Here is a 23,137-nt window from a genome sequence, read left to right as displayed (position 1 = left end):
TTCCACAGGTGGCCAATTTGTTTCCTATCATTAATAAAAAATCTAGGTTATAACATAATAGTTAGGTGATTTTATCATGTCAGCATTACGTAGGTAAATGTGAAGCACAAATTTTGCATCCATGTTGTTGTAATGGTTCCATAGTTGCAATTGTGCAGATGCTTTATAATTGCCCTAGTATTCATATCCAAAACTAATCTAGTTATTATGATATGGTATGACCATTTAATGAGTTTCTTACATTTTATCCTTTATTGACCTCGATCATGTTGATGGCTTAATAGTTAAGTACTAATAACTAGGCTATTAGGTTAATCATCAACTATTTTTTGTTTTGATAATCATAACATATTTTTTTGCTTATTTATTATTGTTATTACTATTATTATTATTTTATCATTATTACTCTTATGAAAATTCTCTAAATTAATCATAAATCAATACTTACTATTAGAAATCCTACTACTAAACTTTCGTATTCTTCATGATTATTATTTATCAACAATTTGAATTACTTTCCCTACTAGCTCATAATTTTATATAATAATCTATCCCAGATACTAATTACAAATTTATTTCTTATTATTTAATAGTACAAATGCCCTAAAATCCTATTCTACTCTCTCCACTTTCCAAGACCCAAAATAAAAGAATAAATAAAACAATATGCTTAATTAATTTTGTCTTAAAATAACATGACACAAAAACAATATAAATGAAAGACCATCATTACTTATCTACATTCACTATCTCTATTCCCTAGCTACTATACCTCCTAGAATTAACAAAACATTCCAACCCACATATAATATTCCTCCATCTATCAAAACATGTAATATTCTTACTACCAACTTGGCCCTTGTCTATCATCTGCAATGATATCTTATTTACTTTTCTTTTCCCCTAACAATACTCTATTTTCATCCTAAGTCTACCCCCTTTCCCAAGGCAACTACTCCCTAGGTGGGTGCCCTTTTCTCATTGCCCAAGGTGGAGCGCCCAGGGAAGGCTTTTCTGACTTTATGTTAGTGGCATATCTTATTCCAAGTGCTTCTTAAGGTTTTATGGGGAGGTGAAGGCACCAATTACATGGTTTGTTGACCATGTCAACATAAGTCCTAAACCTATTCTTTTCCATAGGTGCTCAAGTATTACCTAGGGATATGGGAACCACTCAAGTTTTGAAGGACACCACTTTTCTCCTTTAAAAAGGTGGCGCCTAAGGTGTATTCTAGTTTATATATATTTTAAATTTTTTTTGTTGTTGTTTGTTTATTTATTTTATTTATGCTATGTTATGATTAGGACATATGTGTCCCCACTAAAGATCATGTGACCCTTTGGGGAGAACTTAGGAGAATCATTTTTTGTCAACTTATATTATAACCCCTACATTTATAGGTTCCTACTAGGAGTGTCAAGTATATTCCCTTACTATTTTATTGGTCTGTAATCTTGGGGGAGGAATCATTTTCTTCCCCCATACATTTTCCAGATGACATAATATGCACCTACAGGCTTGTTTCCTTATGCATTTTCTTAGTGTTGAATTTTCTACTTGGTTATTCACCACTACTCAATAGTTATGACATTATTCTTATTTTAATGCTAGGATTTATTATATGTAATGCTTTGGAGCAATATCAAGTATGAATATTTAGATCAAATACAATCTATCAAAGAAACCACCAATTCTAATCCTTTTGTTCTACAACGAAAGAAAATTTTGAAATGATTCCTCTCCTTCAACTCATTACATAATACAAATTTTTTTTGTATGATCAACATAATTTTGAAAACAATATACAATTCCTTCATAGTATCTCATGTCTTGAAAAATGAATACACGATCACATATACTTGCTAATCTCTAATAATCTTTCAATACAATGGACTCTATACAATATTAGTTATTCTTTTACATGAAATGATCTTTCTTTTCTTTTTGCTTAACTATGATAAAAACACAATCTCTCTCTTGTGAAGACCACTATATGAAAGATCTCATTTTTCACTTTACACATATACAAAAATGTACAATAGGAAGTGAATCCCCTTCCATATTTCAGCAACACAACAATGGAAAACTCAACATCACAATACATTATGAGATGACATGGAAAAGATCTATCTCTTCACAATCACTTGGTTCTCCAACATAGCCAAGGGTGAAACCCTAATATTTTTCAAATGGTTCTATACTTTCAAAACTTGCAAAAACAACACAAAACTTGGAACCATGGAGGATTACCTCTCATCCTAGGCTTCTATGAAGCCACCCATCGAGCAGAGGAAACAAGATTCAAATCAAGTTTCATTCCAATCTTGCAAATGCATAAACATCACATTAGAAAACTTGAACAATCCCATCCCATGGGTATTTTACAATGGTTCACCAATGGAGCCTTGAACATGGGGTGAAGGTATGCTTTCAAAAAGGAGACTTGCCATATCATACCATATCTGCAATAAACAATTTTTCATGCCCTTTCGAGGCTTTTCGCAAATCAACACATTCCATGCCCTTTTGGGGCTTCCTCAAACATACTACCAACAGCTGTAACTTCCTTGAATCCCATACTCCATTAACTTCCTTTCTACACCATCTTTCCCTTATCACTCCCAAAGCAAGATATGAATGAATATGGCATACAATGGACCCCATACTCCAAGGTTCTCAACTATATTTTGAGCCCAACTAAGCCGTCCACCCTAGACTTCTCTTCCCTTTCCAAAGGGTGAGTGAAGCCCTCACACCCATAGCAACACTTGACATTCAAATCAAAATAAGGAGATCAATAAAGAAAATCAAGAAATTTTATGAAACATAATGCACAATCACAACACCACAACACAATACAAAGATTTACAATAACAATACATGATCCCATAACAACACTTCATGCTTGCAAATTCATTATGAAATGCTAAAAGAAAAATGGTCATGGTTTGAACATTAACCTTGGACCAAGCTAGTGGCAATGCTAGTTGATAAAGAGCTCCCTTAGCCTCCCTCCAAAAACCCTAACTATCTCTAAACCTAGAGAATGGGTGAAGACCCCACTAGTTTGTCCAAAACTCTCTAAAAAGGGCTTTCCCACTATCTATTTTGGAAAAAACACCAAGCCACTTCTTGATACAAACTTGTCTCCCTCTACATTTGCTATACTTGACTTAGTGGAAACATGGGAGAGAACACATGTGACAACTCCATTTTCGAATTGGTGGAAAAAGGCATTGGTAAAGGGGTCCCCTAGGCTATCTAGTCACTATCATGGTCAAAATTAGGTCCCTAACATGTTATACTATCATATGGGTAGCTTATTTTCACATAATAGACACTTTGGGACCACTTAATGACCCTTCAAAACCCTACTCAAGTCTAAATTCGAATTTCCTTTTGATAATGACCCATCCTAGCCCTTGTCAAGTGGGTTTACTTAATCATTAACAAGGTAATTAGTTTCAGGGTAAAATGCCACCATGACCAAAACCCTAAATGATATGGCATTAACACACAAAATCCACAAGTGTCAAGTGACACATAAAAGTACATTCCACATCATCATGACATGTCCCTAATGCATCTTTATGATTAAAAATTTGACACACAAGCAAGCTCACATTTATGAAATAAAATACTTTCACAATAAGGCTTTTGAATCTTCCAAAGATTCGCCTTGGTTAAACTATGTTCATACAAGTTTGGAACTTGTTTCCCCCCAAAATTTTCCATGGTTCCACTTCCTGCACATTAAACTTGAGCATCAGTAGTCCAAGGAGGTCATATAAAATATATGTCATAAATGCATATAATTTCAAATGTTACATAATCCATATTAAATTTTCTTTCCTAATTATTTCAAATAATTCATTCGAAATGTTAGAATATCAAAATCTGCATATCATAAATCATTATACTCAAGTTAACATTTATCTGCATATCATTAATCATCATAGTCCAATTAACATTTATCTGCATATCATAAATTATCATAATCAAATTAACATTTCACATCACATCATAATCTAATTCTATCATGTCATAAAGTTGCATCCATATGTGTTCGATCATTCCATTCACAACATCAGGTTCTTAGTACATATCATAGATGCAAAATGCTATTGTAATGTCAAAATCAATAAACAAAACAAGCCACTGTCTGTCTAAGTCTTGAATAAGTGTCAAACTATCGAAGTCTTGAATATCAAAATATAAGTAAGAATATCTATGCTATGACGAATCAGAATGAGGCACCATAAAGGGTTATTCTCTCCTTCTTTTATGTTCAATTGCAACAATTGATTATTGGTCGTCCTAGCATTGAAGTCTCTAATAAGAATAATTGCCCCCAAGTTGCTAAGCAGAGATATGTCCTTTTTTAATGAACCAAATGGGTCTTCGATGTCCAACTTTTGTCTATTGTATAGTTTAGAGTTCTTTGGAGCAAAATAACAAGCAACCAAACTGAAAATAGTTTCATCTATAGCAAGTTGTAGTCATATATATTGTTTGTTTGGGTCTACTTTTAAAAGTTTTACAAATCTATCCCACTTCTCCTTGATAAGCACTGTAATTCCCCCATGACCTTTCCCTGTATCCTTCCCTTTGTTCCAAACTAAAAACTTCCCATAACTATTGAAATCTAGGACTGTGCACTCTTCATGCTCGTGTGTTTCAACTAGGATGGTAATATCTTTCCCCTTGGTTATGGGGCCCAACCCAGGACCTCTTCTCCATGGATAACCTCTACAATTCCAACTTACTACACTTAAGCAATCCTACGGGGCCCCAAATTCCTATTTCTTATTTGAGAGATGCTCACTAATTTTGGCTTTCCCCTTTTTCAACAAAGCCCACTTTCCGTTACTTCTAGTTGCCTTTACTTTGTCCCACTCCTTTCTTTGTTCCTCTTGTTGAGCAAAAGTTAGATCTTCATCTAGATAAATATGTGTTCCTCTAAGCAATCCCTATTCCTAAGGATGAATTTTTTATCATCTAGATTTTTTTAAACAACTCTTACTTGTCTATCTCTTCCATGATCTACCTTTTTATGTATCATGCTTGCTTGTTGAATAGTACCTATCCATTTCAGCATATCAGTACGAAAATCTCTTGCCATTATATCAGTCATTTCCCTTTTTCCAAAATCTTTCAAGCCTTTGATGATGATATTTGGAGCTTTGCCATGTTTGTCATGTTCTTCCCTTATTTGAAACTTGATTTACCACTCAATGATGTCCTTTTGTTTACTCGTTGAACTACCTACAACTTGAGACCATGATTTAGCCTCTTCTATCATTTCCTTTAACTAAGATTCTTTGAATTCTATACCTACTAAGGCTGATTGGATTCCCTTCAATTGGATGGCACCCACATCTTTCATGGTTTCCTTTTGTTTATTCCCTGTTACCCTCCATAGTGCCATTTCTTGTTTTAATATTTCCAGTTCTTGTTGTTCAATGAATGAAGGAATTTTATGACCTTTATTTAAACAAGAGTTTTGGTGGAGCTTGAGTCACTTGAAAGGTAGATTTGTGTAATATTTCACGTAATGATGAAAAAATATTACTAATTCTATTTTATATTAATTGATAATTATAATAAATGATATGTTTTTCTATGTCTAGATGTTCTTCTATTCTTTATTTGTCAAGTCTTTTTTTTGAATATTATTGTCATGACTATTCTGTAAATATGTTTTGAAATCGTGAACTATCATCAAGCTTTTTGTTTTGCCCACAAATAATGTGTTTACAAGAAAGTTTGCAAAGAGATTTTGTGTTATAATGATTTACAAAACTCAAAACTCAATAAAATCTAGTGAAGTAGAAATCTAAAAGAAACTCAACAACAACAAAAAACTTGTGCACTAGCTCCAAGAATGACCAAGCCTCAAACAAACACTTGGAAAAGTGCTTATTAAATGTGTTGATTATACGGAAAATTTGAACACGTTCTACCTATTAGAAAACTATGAATCCAACACGGAGTTGTAAATAAATCTCTTAAGGTATTACAGGAAAGGGTGGTTAGGTAAGTAAGACAACTCTAAGCATTTACAAAGTCAAATATGTAGAAGGAGAATCAAGTGGAAGACAATTATTAAAATATTAGATTGAGGTTTGTGTGATTAGTGAGTATTGTGAAAATATTTCATAGCTACAAAGTATCAATATTGTTAATACATAAAGGCAAACACTCATAAAATATTATCTCTCAACAATAGAGTAAGTTCTTCTATCTTTTTATGCACTTTAGTTTGACTAAGTGAACCAAGTAGAGAGCGTGATAATGTTCCTTGATTATGTTATCCCATAAGGATCAAACTATAGATATTGCTATGAACATTGAAAGAAAAAGACAAAATTATATATAATTTATTAAAAATAAGACCTTTATTTAAATATTTTATAAATATTAAAAATATTTATTAAATTAAAATTATAAATATTATATTCAAATTATTCAATAATAAATTTTGACATTATACTTATTAAAAAATAGAACACAAAATAACCTTATTATTATATTTTTTATTTATTATTATTAGTAAAAGGCCCAAGCCTTGATAATTATATTAAATTACAACAAATCTCATTACATTGCAGCATTACTAAGAGCAAATATTTCTCACAAGTCTTCTGGGACTTATTGCCCTTTAGAAGATTACAAAGTATTTTTTTAAATTGTGGAGTCATTTTCTTGTCTAGCTCACTTAATTTAGAGCTTCCTTCCTTATTTTGGACCTTTTAGTCCGAGATATCTTCATTAGTTTGTTCTTTTCCTGCATAACTAAATCGCTTGCCCAAGATCAATGTTAGTCTACTTAATATCAAAATCATTCTTAATTGTTATTTGAGATAATGAGTAATTTGAGGCTATGATTAAATCATTATTCATTTAGAGGATCAATAAATGTATCAAATTCTCTGCTAATCTATATTCCTTTCTGATTATTATTTAAACTATTTAATAGAAGATGGATTTCAAATTATTGTAATTATGCATTTATATCTAATTTTCAATTTTTATTAGCCTAGGTTATATTTAATGAATATGATCATCAATTATTGTTCTTTCTATCATTCAGGTTTTCCAATTTTGTTTAATTATTTCTCGAATGAACGATTTACTGCTTACAAATTTTTCTTGTCTCTTTATTCTTTAAAGCCCTAACTTTTAATCTACTCATTCCATCTTTCCTGATATTTATCTTACTTCATAATCCAAATACCCTTGATATTTAGGTTAAATTCTTGAACTATTGGGTTAGCTTATTGCAAAGAAAGCTTTACTCTATCTTTGGGATGTTAAAAAAAGACCTTATTGATTTTAAATTTAAGCCCTCGTGCTTTGAGCATTATTCTGTCATCCATTATACACTATTGCTGATTGAGATATACATAGCCCATCTAATTCAAACCAGGGCAATTGAAGGGCTTTTCTCCTATTTTAGAATCACAATATTCTATAAGGTCTTTTTATTATCTTTTTTCCTTTACAAAATAGTATGGATTAAACCAAAGTGTCATTTATCTTTACAAATATTCTCCCATTAATGAGCATATTTTCTCAATAACTATTACTCTATATACATCAAACTGAAATATAAAAACCAAAGACATGGTCTCAAGAAATCCAAGCCTACCGAGAAGCTACCTAGCCCACCAAGGAATGCAGGAACAAAACAAACAAACAAAAATTGAAAATAAAGAAGGGGAATGGAGAAAAAAATCATAATCATTGCTACTCTATTTTAATGGTATTTCGTAAGTTGAGATGATTGTATGCAAAAATGAAGAAAAATAGTACATTCCATATTAACAACTTTGTTTTAATCCTAGTATATTATTGACCTTCCTTTTATGACTTAATGTTAAAACTCAAAGCTAGATCGTTATCCAAGCAAAATTAGATACAAAACACACTAGACCAGGCGAATAGGAAAATACCTGATCAAAGAATGATGAAGACTTAAATAGATAAACATCAGAAAAATAATTATTGGAGACCCAAGAGATATAATATACTATCCTTTCATTGATATTAATGTAATTACAAATGGTGTTCATATAATGTAAGCAAAAGGAAAGAACAGAGGAGAAAAAACTAAATTCCTCGAGAAAGATGAGAAGAACTACAAAGAGAGGAAATTGACATAGGGGAGAACATAAAGAATATTGACAAAGATTAAAAAAACTAGCTAAGCCCCTAAAGAAATGAAAGAGCTATGTGAGCCAAGAAAATTGAAAGCAAGAAGCAAAGAGCCATAAGGAAGGGAAACACTAGAGCTAAAGGGAAAACACAAAAACTAGAACAGAGAGCCCTGAAAACTCATCCCTACAGAAATGATGCGAGCCCAAAATATTACATAAAACTTTCTTTCTCAAGATATCATTCCAAACCCTTCCAGTCTTTGCAAATATGAGTATGGGTGATGACGAGTAGGAACATACAGTTCCTAATTATCCCATCTCTTCTAGTAGCAAAGCTGATATGGTTCTTGATTTCGAGTATCAAGTATACTTCAATAGGGTAATTGTGAGCTCCATATTCGCTACGCTTCAAAATACAAAGGTTCTCATCTATGTTATCTAAAAAAATTCCAATTCCTTAATTATGGATTTTTTGAAGACCGTTCTACAAAAATCCCTAATAGAAGCTTTGTCCTCATCTACATACATAAAGGTAGCCACAAACATAGAAACAATATCCGTATTATGCTTTTGCCTATCCATTAACACTAGAAATTCCTCCCTTACCATTCGATTAATGTTAGAGTAATAAATTACTTTCTTATTAATTAAATCATATTAATTTAATTATTAAGTCACTTATTATCTCTCGTTTACTTAAGCTAAATTTTGGACATATAATGATTAATTCTTTTATTAATTACTATAATGCAACCTAGGTTAGTTACCTGTTAGACTTTTGATCTCCTTTTATAAGGATTGATCTCTTTATAATTTATTCATAATAACAATTTATCTTTTTTCTCATCAAGAATGTCTCATCTATAAATCTGGTGATTTCAACCCTTGTAGCTTTTGCTTCTCTCTTTCTGTGATAGGTGTTTGCATGCAGGTGATTCTTGGGAGTTGTGGGGTTATCTTTCATTAACTTCAACATTGTATCAGAGCTCTAGATCTTCATGCCCCTGTTCTATTTATGAGAAGTTTGGCTTGACTTTTAGATCTGTGTTTTAGAGGGTTTCATTTTTCAGAATTTTTTTGTATTGAATTTGGGGGGTCACCATTTTTTGGTGCACTTTGAGCCTGAATGGACATCACCGTTGACTCAGAGCGCCCAAAAACCCCTATTTTCAAAAAAAATTGTCCAATTTGGACACAGTTGGAATATGAGGTAAAATAATATTGCTACCAGATTGGGCACATTTCATGAGAAGGTGATTTTCTAATTTATTTATTTTTTGCACATTTTCTGAGGTGGTGATTTTCAGATTTTTGGTACACAAATTGAGATTTTTTGTTACATTTCCTAAGGTGGTGATTTTGTGATTTTTGGCACAAAAAACTGAGATTCTTTTGTCACGCAAATCAAAATTTTTTTGCATGCAAATCGAGATAGTTTTGGTACAGAAAAATGCGCTTCCTAAGGCAGTTTTTGGTGCTGCTAGGCCTACTTTTCAATGCATTTGGCATGGATCCCGAGGTGCTAAAAAATATTTTGCCCTTCCAACGCTTTTTTATCTACATGTGGTTTTTTGGCCATAACTTGCTCATCTGGACTCTATTTTTTGCAAACAAGATATCGCCAAAAAAATGATTCCGAACTTGTAGTGATAGTACAATTTATTTGGACTTCTGATGCAGTTTGGGTGCCATTTTATGCAATCAAAGTTAGAGGTTCTATTTTGCACTCTGGGAGACATATCTTGAAACACTCTATTTATCCAGATTCTGCTCCAAGCACATCCCATTCAATTTTTTTCTTTTTTACATTCTGGTGGATATCTTAGTTGTCTTAGGTCCGGAGATCAATTTTTTTTTTTTTTTTCAAATAATTTTTCATGGGTTGTACTATCTCTTGTATTAGCTTTATATCTCTTTTGATTTTTGTTGACATCCTTTTGTAGTATTTTTGCAAATGCACTAAGATAAAGCTATTGCATTTTGGGATCTTGCACATTTTTGTGTTTTGTTGTACTTGCACTACATTATAAAGTGCCTTGGGGGGTTTCATGTTAGTCATATTCACCATATTCTTTTGTCAAGTGAGTGTTTCTTTCACGATATTAGCCTCATGATTTGTTGATGACACGTGCCATTATAGGTGTTTGTACATCTTTTGCACTCTCAATGTTCCTGGTTCGAGATATTGCATTTAATTTCAGTATTCATGTCTTACCTTTCAGCACTATAGAGGTTTATGTTGATTCCATTACTTTCTTAAATAAAGGCTGTTTGTTGAGGTCTAACAATACTTTGGTTGGACTACTGGTTTAATTCTCATAGCCAAAGCTTTTGCAATAATTATACTATAGTGTTTAATAAAGTGATTATCCACACGGAGGAGGAGCACTTCCCCCGGCAGCGTTCAAATTATCATCGTATTAATTAGTTTCCAACTGCGTTAAAGACATATTGTTAATCATATAAGCAACTTAATCCAGGCCAGACACCTTCTACAAGTAATATTAGAGTATCGGATGGCTACAGTTTCTCTTATTGCAGCTTGCATTTTTCGAAAGGCTCCTTTATCTTAGGCGAAGATGGGTAGCGTAGGGACCCCAAAATTGTTTAACTCTCATCATTTTCATTCAAATAAGCTACTCAAACTTCGGCGAGGAGGGGCACATAGAATTCGTTCAGCTACAGACTCGACTGATTATGGGTTAACAGTCCGTTGTTGTGGTTTGTACATAACTTCTTCTCCTTTCTTACCCGCGAGAAGGAAAACTAAAATAACATGAAATTATAAATTTTTGGGTATAGTGTTCTCTTGTCAGCTATTAACAGCAAGCGTTTTAAAATTTTAGGTTCAAAATGCTATTGTGGATTGCAGATAGGCCTTCAACTACGAAAGTGGGTCGCATTGGGTAAGATCGTTTTAAAGAAGGAGCTCTGCCGGGTACCTATTGGAAGGCAAAAGCTGAGTATGTATTTGCTCTTGTTATTTTCAATGCCAAATGTTCCCTATGCCACAGACACAAACTTTAGTTGTGGGTCCCCAGATTGCATTTAACCACTGGATATCATGGTCTTTAGTCAGTTATTACCTTTTATATTTCATGTTCTTAAAGGGCCCTGTTTTCTTTTTGTGTATTGCAATAATGCAAAAGATTACAAATAGAGAAGCAGCAAATGCTCCCCCATAATCACACAACCTTCAAAGTTGCAGCATACTTTTTTTGCTATAACATATCGATTCTTGAGAATTACAAGGCAACAACATACATATAACAATAGAGTTGCAAAATACAAGACAACAAGAGTAGTGTTGCATCATTGAGCGTGTTGTTCACTCCATTTTAATCATAACACTGTCAATGCTGAAAACATTCTGCGGTGGAACAAAGACTTTAAACCCTGAGCCATGGCCAGTTTTCTTTTGTCGAGCCAAAGCCTGACCTATGGCTTGATTTGTTGAATCTGAAAATCAGTCTTCAAATTAAAAAATAAGCGAATTCAGATTTAAAAAAAAAGTCTGAGTAAACCCCCAAAAATGCAGCTTTCTGATGAGCATCATTAGAATTATTAAAAAATACTTTACTCCTTTATCTTTATGTATGAAACAAAATGACATGTCTGACTCCTCCAACAATGATATTAGCCTGTAACGCCGCATTAAGAAGAGCTTCTCTTCAATTCAATCTATGCTAAAAAATAGCTGGCAAATAATAAAAAACTAAAAACCGCTGTTTCTTAACAGATTGGCATCCCCGAAAATCTTTCTCATATTTTCTGGCCTATGACAAAAGAAACAATTTAGTGGCTGGACCACCATACATTTTAGCCTGTCCACTATGGGCAGTTTGCAATGTAAAATCTTCCAAGCAATTATTGTGCATCTGAGTTGGCTTTCAAAATTTTCATATTTGACTAGATGGGCTTTGACCAAATTTGTTCATTAAACCTGCATTTCCATTTGGAATTTAACCTAGGTTTCAAGGGTGAATTGGGGAATAGCTGTAAGTAGACCTTTTTTAAAGGAAATTGTAGAAAAGGATAAGATGACAACCATAGCCAGTCTTTGTAGAAATTGCAATGAACATGAATGCATAGTTTCATACACATTTCCAGTAGTTCTAAAGACTGAATAAAAATCAGAAATGCTTTGTACTTATTAATTAAATTTAACTGCTCTTCAATAGACTGCCATGACAACCAATTCATAGTATGAAAATCCCAGAGATCTCCAACATTATGGAATCCCTTTTTGAAGATGACATAAAGCTGTTTTTGAGAGGTTAAAGCAATGAGCTGATCATGATAGTAAATATGTGAAAGTTTTGAACCCAAAACAACGCAATACAAATCCACTATGTCCATCAAATTGGAAATACTTTTCTCAAAATTATGTAGAAATAATAAACTATCATCAACATAATGAGAATTGGTGGAAACTTTGTTGTTCAGGAATAGATATTCCTGAGATTAGCTGCATACTATTTGCATTTTGCATTAAATAACCTAGAGCATCAGCTGTGAGGACGTATAGATTTGAGGTTAGTGGGTAACCTTGTCAAATAGATATTTGTAAAAGGGAATGGATCTATCATAAAATTGTTGATTATAATCCAAGATTTAGCGTCCTGAAAAAGTATTTGAACACGAGCTCTAAATTTGGACCAAAATCCAGCCATTGAAGCATTTTAAGGATAAAGCTCCATTGGATTCTATCACAATTTTTATCAAAATGGCATTTTGACCCATTTGTTGAGCCTATTCACAAGTTGCCCAGGCTAACATGAGATCATCAAGAATATTTCTACCAACAATAAAACCAATTTGTTCTGCTGTAATGATACCCTGTACTACTGGTTTGATTCTAATGGCCAAGCTTTTGCTATAATTTTATAGGAAGTATTGAGTAAGGTTATTGGATGCCATCCAGAAACAGTGTGTTCTTGTTTACCTTTGGGTAGGAGTTTAATTATACCACCATTAATAATGGGCCCAAGGTATAAGCAGTAAAAATCACCCATTACATACTGCCACATAGCTTGGTTGAATTGCATAGGAAGGTCATCACTACCAGGACTTTTATAAAGGGACCATAGAGAAAAGGGCCTTTTCCAGCTCTTCCAATGACAAGATTCTATAAAGACATTGATAGTTTTTTGATTCTAATATGGCAGGAATATAATTTTTAATCATATCTTCAAGAGTTTACTGAATATCCTGCCATTGGTCATCTTCAAAAAGATAAAAGCATTTGAAGATATTGTTAACATCAGACGGATTAGTGTGGAGGATATCAAGTTCATCCCTAATTGCTCCAATTCTTTCTTTTTTATGTTTGTAATTAAGATGAGAAAATAAGTACTTAGTTCCTTTGTTTCCCCCTTTGAGCCAATGAAGTTACCCCCCATCCTTATTTATTTCTCAATTGTTTGCAATTGAGCTTCTGTAGCAGCAATAGAAGCTTGAATGTTAATGTTGCAAGGGTCATCATTAAGGAGTTTTCTGTCTCGAACAAGTCTGCCCTGAAGGGATTTTTCCTTATGCTTCTGTTGCAAGCCGTTCTTTTACCAAATGAACGTAAAGAAATAGTGCATTGAGTAATGACAACACACCACCAATCAATCCAAAACTCTCCTTCAGATTTAGGTAAAGAATTCTAAATCCTCACATGAGAGGCTAAACATATGGGATTTTTTAAATGAGAAATATTTAGTTTAAAGTGAAGGGAGTGGTCATTATTCAAGGCTTGAGACAAACTTATGTTGCAGATTATAGGAAAGTGATTAAAAAGCATAGTATGAAGGTCCACTTGAACACACAATCCTTCAGAATCTTGCACCACTGATAAAGTAAGAGATATGTAGAATCTGTCAAGCCTGCTCAACTTTCTATCCTCTCCCATTCTGCATTTAAACCAGGTATACCAATTTTTGGATTGGCTGGAGGACTTGTCATAAATAGTATCTACTACTCCCAAGGAGTTATGACAAAATAACCAGCTATCAAATTCTTCTCAACTGAGATTAGTATGTTTGAACCAGCTACGGTCTTGACAATGTTCTGCCATATTAAAGTCTCCCCCTAGAATCCAATCAGCACTGGGAAAATAATTAGTCATCCAATTCTATAAATCAATTTGGTCCTTAGCAAGAGTGGAGGCATGTATTGAGCTGAAGCGAATGAGCTGACTATGAATAAGGGCGAGAGGCCAAACACAACTACGTGAAGGATCCTTGCCATTATTTATGATATGTTTAGCAATCCATGGAGCAAGATCAATAACAGACCCACCTCTTCCATCATTATGAGATTTGTGCAAAAGGCCAACACCTTTCCAAATATTGTGTAAAGAAGCATCAAACTTAATATTACTGATTTTAACTTCTTGAAGAAAAATTACTTCTGGCTTCCATTTAGCAACCATATCCTTCACTTTATACTTGCGAGGAGGGAGTGAAATCCCTTGAACATTCCAAGAGATGAATCTAAAGTTCATTATTTTAGTCCTCGGCCTCGAGCATGCATTCGGCTTATTCAAATAAGCTAATGGTTGAACCAGTTAAACCGGGGCCTAAAAGTCTAATGTTTTCTTGCAATCGATTGTTTAGGTCTACTTCAACACATGCCCTTGGATGGATAGAGTTGAAGACTTGAAAAATTTATCTGTATTGTGTTTGCACCAGATCACTCTTCCTAGCCGGGCCACAATATCCTTTAAGAATGGCCTGAAAGCTAGATTGAGGAACGGCAATTCAACCCACATTGGATAATGTGAGCGAGAGGGGCCTTTAGAGTGAAAGTTAAAAGTCCAGGCTTGCAAGTAACAAATTTGCCCACATATTTCCCAAGTTCCATATTGCAGCACAACTTGGGTATGCTCTTCTATCTCAAACACACAAGACATGTATCCTTTTCCAAGACCTCTTAATGTTTCAATCTTACTTTCCCAAAATAATCTGGGCGATTTATAGAATTCAATTTCAAATGGAACTCCTCGTAGAAAAAAATTAAAATGACAGTTTTACTTTGGTTTTCCTCAATAATTTCAACAATGTCATCAGGGAGTTGGATTTCTAAGGTTTTACTTGGATTTTCTTCTTTGCCAGGGTCAACATAAGAGTTAACATTTCCTTTCTCCATAGCGACATCAACATAGTTCCCATTATTGAGTGTTTCATTTTGACTAGACTTGAAGTCTTATGTTTGTTCTTTTGAAACCGGATTTGAAAGCTCCCCCTCTTGTGTTGCCATAATCCCATATCCCATAGCCACTATTTCTTTGTTAGATTCTATTTCTTGATTTCTTTTCATAGTAACACGGGGACGCATCCCTTCCGCTTTTGCCCCATGCACCGAGGACTTGGGGATTCTGTTCCCTTGTCTATAACGGCACCACCAAATTCCACCATCTTCGTCGAGGATGGGGGGACATATCACTGTTAACTATTTGATGATTTGACTATTATGTTCAATGTTCCAATTCATTGCAATGTTCAGGTATTTACTCTTTTACATCTTTATATCTTATATTGGAATATATCTTTTCATAAATAGCATTTTAAGTACCATATGTATAGTATTTACAACCCTTGTCCCCCCCTCCCGTCCCCCTACCATCCCCAAATTAAGGCCCCTCCGCCCCCCTATCCCGGAAACTTGTCCCCTTGTTCTGTCATCTCCCCGCCCCCAAGGGCGGTGTAACTATGTTTATTTTAAGTCTGGCTTCTGATTTTAATCACATCGGTTTATTTAGGAAAGCTGCCTCTATTCTTTCCTTGGCCCAATTTTTCTTCTTGTTTCACTTCAATGTCTCTCCAACCAGCATCGACAAGAGGTGAGTTGCTGTTTGAAGTCAGATTCAAGCATGGCTGGTTGCTGCAAGCATTCAGTGCCAATGTTTCTAGACTGCAAAAGTTCGGCCCTAGGGTTTCCAAAAGGTTTCACACATTGTTCACTAATATCTTGATTCGACAAAGTTTTTAATGGCCAAAGCACAATACCATAAAATCTAATGGCCTTCAGCAGCCCATGTGATACCGAAAGTACTAAAGAACAAAGGGCCTTGTTAGATTTACATCGCTGTAATGGCATCATTCAAACACAGAAATCTCAGTTCATAGATAAGCCTAAAAATTTGGTTTTCTTTGGTAGTTTTTTTGAGAACATCCAATGTCTATGTAGGAGTCTCAGAATCATTTGATTCCCCACGTTTTGATTTTTTAGGATATTCTGAATAATGTTGCTGCCGTCACACACCTTGAGCCATAGTTTTTGGATGCCAAGATAAGATAAGATAAGAGAAGATAAGATAATGATATTAATGTCCAACAAAAGACCAAAAAGAGGTCTATGGGACTGAAAGATTACAACAAAGCAGGGCTGAAGCTAGCAAGAGCACACAAAGGTGTCCGAAGAAAAGCAACAACAACAAACAAATACAAGCAACATAAAGCACTAGGAGTCTTTCTTGGGTGAGAAGAAATCAGTCACAGAATGATATACGTGTTGATGCGTAGAGGTACTACACTGTGTCCGACCTGTCCTAGAAGAGTGTCGCTGGTGCCTGTAAGCAGAACGGGATCTGATGCATCTAGAAAGATCACTAGGCCGAATAGAGCTAGAGGGCCTTTTCACACCACGCAAGGGGGATAAAGGTGTAAAAAAGGTAGTAATGAGCTGAGTAGATGAGTACCGGTGTGGAAGTAGAGTCTGAATCATGTTATCCCGAAGCATAGTGGCCTCACGCAGATACAGTGCAAGGCATCTCTGATCATAATAGCTGAAGAAACCATAGAGAGAGAAGCACTCTTTGAACAAACAAAAGAACCTCCCTCTGATCTCATAATAAATAGGGCATCGAAAAAGAAAGTGAGCCTCATCCTCCACCTCCCCTAAAGAACAGAACAAACAAGTCCGCTCCTCCCTGTCAATATGATGATCCAACTGAGCCCGAAGACGGTGGGAACCAACTCTAAACGAACCTAAAGAGATCCGCAGGGCATGAGACCAACGTCGTGAAAGATAGCTAGGTTGGGCAATAATCCCATCCAAGATCAAATTCTTTTTTCCTTCCAAAGGTTTGAAGGAACGAGCTCTCCAGGTTCAATGTTAATTAACTCTCATCATGCTATTTACGAATATCAGAAGTTCTACCGAATTGGAGTTGCATGCTACTTGATATAGGATACCTTCTTGCTCCAAGACTTACAAATGTCTGCTTAAATCTCAAATTAAGGCAGATCATTACTTTACCTGTTCCGACTGCACAAATTCTGACTAAAGCTCCATCATAGCTTAGAAATATATTAATAAAAACCCAGACTTAACACCATTTTGTTAGTTTCAAGTGGATATGATGTTGTGCATATCAAATTTATATTATGGCATTCTTATCTGCTTGTATTTAGACAACTGTAGTTAGGTTTTAGCAACCTGAAATCAAGAATTTTGGAAAAGGTAATAGGAAATTGATTTTGTTACATTATTTTCCCACCACAAGAGAACTCTAGTATTTTTTGGTCGCTACTCTTTATTGTAAATAATTTTTAATTTGGCTGGTTTTACAAATTCTTACTCATACTTACAGATCTTAAACAATGTGATGGAAATCAATCAGCTAACTTCTATACTAAGTGCATTGCTTAAGAAAACAGCTTCTAACATAGAATTACAGTGATTCATAGTATTGGAAATGAAAATAGTATATAGAATGAACAATTAAGGAAGAGAAAATATATGCAGTCACAAAACCCAAAGGTGTAATGACCCCATTTTTGCTAGCATTGGAGTTTGAGAGATTAGCCTATTATTGTGATCCTTGTAGGCTAATTATTGTGGATAGAGGGTCTTCTAAGGCAGTGGCTTGGCTTGGCTTGGGAGGGTCTTGTCTTCTCCACAATTCAGTAAGTTACAAGTTGGTCTTCGTTTGGCTCAGATTGGACTTTGTTAGGGCTTAATTTTGTGTACTTCCTATTTGTGTTAAGTCAGGTGTTCGTTGAGATGGATCCTTTCTATTTTTGAAAAATGCATTTGGTCACATGGAGAAATAATAGGTGTGACTTCTATTTGAGACTACATATTTAAATGAATTTTTAGTGGCCAAATTATTATTAAATCATTAAATGGCTTATTGTAAAGTTATAATTCAACATTTTAATTTCACTTAAGTTGAGGGTTGAGTCATCATGGAAAGGGGCCATTTATTTAATTATATTGCCTAAGCCAAGTATTAAATTAAATGTTATAAAATTATGTTATGTTGGAGAAGCTTTGTAAGTGAAGTTGCATTTTGGAAACAAAAGGGCATTTGGAGATTATAAATATGAGCTCTTTGTGAGGGAAAATTCATCCAATTATTTGTGATATTGCTATTAGGATGTAACTGTGTAATTTTTGAGTCAAACTCATTGACCCATTTTGAGTTGTGATTCAACATGAATCCATCTCGCATGAGAATAAATGTAACACTTAGCACTCATTGGATCTAGGTGATGCTCACAGGGGTGAAGCACCGAGACTTCCTGGGAGGTCACCCATCCCAGTACTACTCCAGCCTGAGTGCGCTTAACTACGGAGTTTCCTCCATGGTTAAACCCAAAGCTGACAACACCTAAAACATGTTGATAGATAGGGCACCCTTCAAGGTGCTATATCGTTATGAACTTACCTCATTTGTGGATTTGGCTTGGGTGATAGTTGCACACTAAGGGCCAAAGACTGACTATAATAGAGTTTGGATAGCATGAGATCTCTCAAGGGTGACCTGCAAAGAGCTTAGAACCAACAAAAGATGTATGTCAACTGACATTGAAATGAGTAGAGTTTTGGAGTAGGCACTCTGGTATACCTTTGACTTCAATTGTACAAACAATCCTCCCTAAAGACATTTGTAATGGAGAAGTTGAACCCGCATTTCTATGGAACTAAGGGTAACTAATTTTGGAACTCGCTGAGATCATCAACGTTAGAGAAAATAAGTTGAGATTGTGCACAATCAAGGAAATCTTGGTGCAGTGGAAGGATCTACCAATCGAGGATGCCACTTGGGAAGGCGAGCAAAATTTGGAGCATCCAATTCTGCAATTGTTTGATAGCAAGCAATTCTCGGGCGGGGAGGACTGTGATGTGCCCAGTGTCATTAAATATTTTATTTTAATAATTTTGTATGTATTGCCCAGAAATTAAATTTATTATCTCCTGAGCCCTTTTTTATTTTATTGTCGCAATGTGCTGGCTGTGTGTTACCCTTATTTTTGTCAATGTCAAACTTTCCATATTAAGGCAAAATTAGGAGAGTATTGTTGCATTCTCATTTGGGTTTTTCAGAGTCATTCTTGTTGAGTTAAAATATGTTCCTAGTGCTTGTTTGAATAGCTTAGTTTGTCGTTTTGAACCTTGTTCAACTAGTTTAGAAGTTCAAGAGTACAAAGTTCATATACGTATATGCTTATGTCCAACGGCTTTATTAAAAGGATCAAGTGTCAACTAAGTGATGTTATAGATTGAACCTGAACTGTTGAACTGCTTCCAAATTGGTTTATGGTTCAAAGTTCATTTGTATAGTGATCCGTAATGTTTTGGGTCTTATCGGTAATTGAGCTACTAGCTGTTGTCTATCATGTGTTTAAGTTTGTCCAAGTTGTTATAATATTTGTATTGAACTTGAATCTTTGAGCTATATTTCGGCAAGGTCGAGGTTCAAGGTTCAATGGTTCTCTCATATTGGGGACAAGAATGCACGAAAGTAAAGGTGAAGGAATAAGCGTGGGAAAAAGGACTATTTTAAGCAATCATTAAAACTTGAGCTTATCATGCATAAGTGACTTGTAATAAATGAGCTTGTCAAAGTGTCGTCAAATTAGGAATTACTTCCCACAATCTAATTAGCTATTAGAAGCATGTGAATTTATTGCCTGGATTTTTGCGCCCTTATATGTATAGGCTTACAGTTAATTTATCATTATGAAGCCGCAAGTTGCAAAGGTAGAGGTAGTGAAGGTAAAGACAATACTCTTCTTTGGATTAGCAAGAATTGATGAATACAATAGGTGAATTCCAGTGATTCCTTTTGCATCATTATTCCTTGCTCTAGAAAAAAAGTAAAAGTTAAATTTATTGTTTTTGGCTTGAAATTCTCTAGTGTTTTAGAGTTATCTAATGAATTTGAAAGATAGTTATCATGAGGCCAGTCCTTCTGAACTTAGGGCATACTTCATGCCTAATATGCACTCTTCCTAAGTTGGGTGATACCTCTTTAGCTCAGGCTAATCTAGGAGAACTTTTCAAGAGGACTAGAAGCCCTCAAAATAATTCAATTATGGATAAGATAGCAAAAAGTGGCATAATTGAAGGAGATGGATATGATAGTATGGTCTAATTGAAGCGACAAGTTTTCCCATTATCGTACTGTACCCTAAATTGGTGGTGGAATGCATGAACATATATGATGTCGAGATTAGGTGCATTTAGAATGTTGAAGGTGGTGAATTGGTTAAATTCAATAGAGAAACGATCATGGCTACAATGGGAATTCCTCACAAGGAACGTCTTAAATTTTAGTCTATTGGTACAATGTATTATGTTTTCTCTGAGAAGAAGAATGTCTACAAGAATGTTATTGCCAGAAATTGGCTTTTGAAGATGCAAAAGGGTGGTTCAAGTCTACCAAGGCCCTTAACCATAGAGCACCTAATAATGGAAGTGAGGGAAATTGTATCTCAATAGAATTAAGGGAAATTTTCACGCCTTTTATTGGGAAGATTAGAAATATTTTTACATTCAGGTTCTGCTTGGTGGCGAAAAATACCTAGACTGGGCTTGATTGGTTGCTAAAAGATTGCATGAAGGTTTGGGTAACTTTGTGGGATTAAAGAATTTTTATGTCTTCATATAAATATTTTGTATCATAGCTTGTACCAAAGGATGACAAGGTCTTCACCATGATCCCTGGGTCAATGACATGAAGATATACAGGTACTACCTGCATCTTCAACATCAAAGGTACTTGGAAATGTTTGAGGGTGAATGATGTCTTTGTAAGAAGAGCTGTTTTTGAGCTGCAAGGAAATGTGAATAGAAGGATGTTAGATGAGGCTATGGAGTTGGTGAGCATTTATGGAAGCTACTTAATTCAATTTCCAACATTCACATATATTAGAGTAGGGGGATTTGAAGGCGACCCATTCAAACTTCCCAAATATGCTCTTGACAATCATGTGCTCATTGAAGTCCGTTGGCAACTTGCTCGCATTGATAAAGAATTATGAAAAAGAGGGAATTTGGGAGTTCTCTTTCCAGTAGAATTGGGACATTATAGTTGTCAATCTGTATCTAATGCCCTGAACTTGGAATTGGAATTGAAGAGATTAAATATTGAGCCGTATGTTGCTAGGTGGAAGTTTGATAGCAGGGGATATGCTCTGGCCCATCTGAATGTGGAAAAGAGTTTTCAACATATACCTTAGCTCGAGGATTATTGGAAAGCTGCTGCAATGAATTTAAGTTAGGAAAAGATTTTGGTTGAGGTTCACCTTGAACAAAGTTATTACAATAAGCTTGAAGATGAATATCATCAATGAGGAAGGAGGAGAAGATGTACTCAATCCTAAGTTTAGTGAGAAAATTTAGGGGCAACCAATACTAGAAATCAAATGGGAGAGAAGGGAGGAAGACAATGTTAAAGCAAGATCATTTAATTTGATTAGAAGAACAGATAGGTAGCTAAGAGAGTTTCGGCTTGGAAAATTGTTGATGTCAGTTTTGTACCACTACATAACATATAGCAATTAAACACTTGATATGGGATATCAAACACTCAATTCCTCTCTTGAAAAGTTAATACTCATGAAGACATGAGAAAAACTCCAATGTTCCTTACACCTGTGGATACTAACTCAGTTATATCGATGTGATTTGTTGGTAATCATGTAGGCGGCCTTACGTTGTTCATTCAAGGATGGCTTGGGTTTTGGGATGATGGTGATAATTTTGTATGAGTGCCAGATGATGTTGATGGTGGCGGTGATGGTGGAGGGTGTATTCAAATGACTTATGCCTTCCTAACTTTCTTAGAATGAAATCCAACTTCTCAACTACTTGCTATTTACTCCTACTCCTATGAATGGAAAGATTAGCGAATGGACTAGGATCGAATCTGATGAAAGCTAACCAGTGGCTCTACCTCCATAGATGCAATGATTCAAGGGAAAAGGACTAGTTTACCACACAAGGCTTCCTAACAAGTCACTAGGATGCTAGAGGCCTAGTTGTAGATCCCTATCAGACATCCACTAATATCACCATGCAACTATTCATCTACTCTTACTCTTACTTAGCAACTTTCTCAAAATGAAATCTACTTTAACAACTTCAAAGGAAATCTAATTCTAACTATTGGAAGTAGAAACCGTGCAATAACACCAAATGTTCTTAATCACCATGCAAGTCACAACAATGATAAAGAGAGACAATTTTGGTATTATCTTAGCAACAATTTTCTTTGACCCTTTACAAATGAGAGCAAATGGCCTTATATAGAGGCCAAAATTACAACCGATGGTAGAGATTAAGAGGCAAAACCAACGATCTAGATTGGATCCTAGAAACCCTAATTAGGGTTGCCACCCCATCGGCTAATGAGAAGATGCCACCTCATCAATGGGCCAATGAAAAAAGGGAAAAGTGGCAACCAATGAGAAGGCACCAAAATGGTAGCCTATCAGAATTAGACACCTATCCTACCCAAGAAGGAGAATTTGTCACTTGGGCTTGCATCAAATGATCTTCTAATATAGTTCTACCCCTTTCTTTCATCATTTCAGCCAAAGTGATGAACTTGGCTAGTATGTCGTTGACTTCCTTGATGGGAGGGCAAGGTTTATGTTTCATCTTGAGCTCAGTTGAATTCATCATGTTGCTTGCTGCTTGCAGTGTCATCTTGTGATCCTTCTCATATTCCATTGGATATCCGATAAAGGCATTAAGG

The 23,137-nt window shown here is 34.9% G+C and overlaps 1 protein-coding gene across 2 annotated transcripts in view; it reads left to right on the top strand.

Annotated features, from left to right (window-relative positions):
• The first annotated feature begins 10,594 nt into the window (after positions 1–10,594).
• LOC149570720 (uncharacterized) overlaps positions 10,595–23,137 on the top strand; it is a 65,167-nt gene continuing 52,624 nt past the window's right edge. The window contains exons 1-2 of one of the 2 annotated variants that reach the window (XR_016363020.1): positions 10,595–10,881; positions 11,007–11,123. The gene's annotated coding sequence lies outside the window, so the exon portion shown is untranslated. The remainder of the gene's footprint in view (positions 10,882–11,006; positions 11,124–23,137) is intronic. The other variant, XR_016363021.1, reaches the window with a different exon arrangement.

This window comes from Cupressus sempervirens, chromosome 3, assembly GCF_028749045.1.
Source record: "Cupressus sempervirens isolate cs-2001-9-10 chromosome 3, ASM2874904v1, whole genome shotgun sequence".
In the NCBI taxonomy this organism is placed as follows: Eukaryota; Viridiplantae; Streptophyta; class Pinopsida; order Cupressales; family Cupressaceae; genus Cupressus; species Cupressus sempervirens.
The sequence above is the reverse complement of the archived record's forward strand: the minus strand, read 5'-3'. Positions and strand labels throughout refer to the sequence as shown.